This window comes from Schistocerca serialis, chromosome 2, assembly GCF_023864345.2.
Source record: "Schistocerca serialis cubense isolate TAMUIC-IGC-003099 chromosome 2, iqSchSeri2.2, whole genome shotgun sequence".
NCBI classification, from domain to species: Eukaryota; Metazoa; Arthropoda; class Insecta; order Orthoptera; family Acrididae; genus Schistocerca; species Schistocerca serialis.
The window spans coordinates 97,758,138-97,759,433 of record NC_064639.1 but is presented as its reverse complement, the minus strand read 5'-3'; positions in this window follow the sequence as shown (position 1 = coordinate 97,759,433).

The following is a 1,296-nucleotide window of genomic DNA, read 5'->3' as shown; positions in this document are numbered from 1 at the left end:
ATCTGTCTGTGCTAGAGGTGGCAAAAAATAACGTAACTGATAGAAATAACCGGTTACTGAGAAGTAACGGTTACTGCGATAACCGTTCCTCTGATTCTGGCAGTTATTTCAATAACTGTTTAGTGTCAACAGTGCCTCGCGCCATCTGTTGACCGAAGATCGTACTGCGCATTTAGAGGCGTTCTATAGACCATGGGAATAACTGTGAGACTGCGCGCCATCTGTTGATAAGAACTGTGTACTATTTCGTGGGCCTTCGTTACTTTTAGCATAAACAATTAAATAAAGTTAATGTCCGAGCCGTGGCTGATAGGAGCTGCAGTACAGGCATTAACAAGTGCGGTCGTTCCCTTAAGTCACCGCCTTACGTGTTAATTTAGCTTGGACGGGTAGTACAAGGAAAGTTACTAAGGAATTCGAGCGACTATGGAAATAACTGTCAGAGCCGGTATTCTCCTCTGGCAGTTATCGTTATTGGCTCGTAGTTCTAGTTCTCTGGTAGTTATCGGGCTACCACTACAGATAACCTGGAAGCTGGTAACGGAATAACTGTGTGTCTAGACGTTCCTGACTCGGTGACTCCAGTTAAAGGTCGTAGTTCCAGGTGATATTTCCAGAGAGGATAGCAACTGGAGCGAACAAATATTTTCGTACTGCTACGGAAATAGCCGCTGGCCATCACGAATGACAAATAACATGTCAGAAAGTATAACATAATACAGTGGAATATAATAATTATTATCCTCATCATTTGTCAGGAGATTGTCAAAATACGTGAATATATCACAGTAACTGCTAATATTTACAGAATTGGCACACTGACAGAATAAAACACAGTTACGTACTTTTAATAAATTTATCGTACACAGAATACCCGATCTTGACTGTTGCAACCAAGTGCTGTCAAAACTGAAATATAGCAGAATTTTTACCTAAGCTGGTCCATCAGTCTCTGTTACGATATTCATCTACAGAGTAGAAGGAGGGGTCACTGGAAGCGTCTGATTCCATCCGTCTGCTTCGACGTAAAGGTGTTGTGGTGTGTGAATGTCATTACGGCACGGTGTTTATGAGTTGGTTTTTTTGTGTGTGTGTGTGTGGGGGACGGGGGGGGGGGTGTCGATCTAGGTTGCAGTGCCGGAATTTGCTGGTGGTAATTAATTTTTTTTTTCTTTCTAGCTGTGATGTTTTGTGTATTTATGAAGTATTGAATGTGATTTAATTTATGTAGGGATGATTGATTTGTGGACTTTTGGGATTGTGGTTTTATTTTTCGCAGTTGTAGGTGTTGATCTT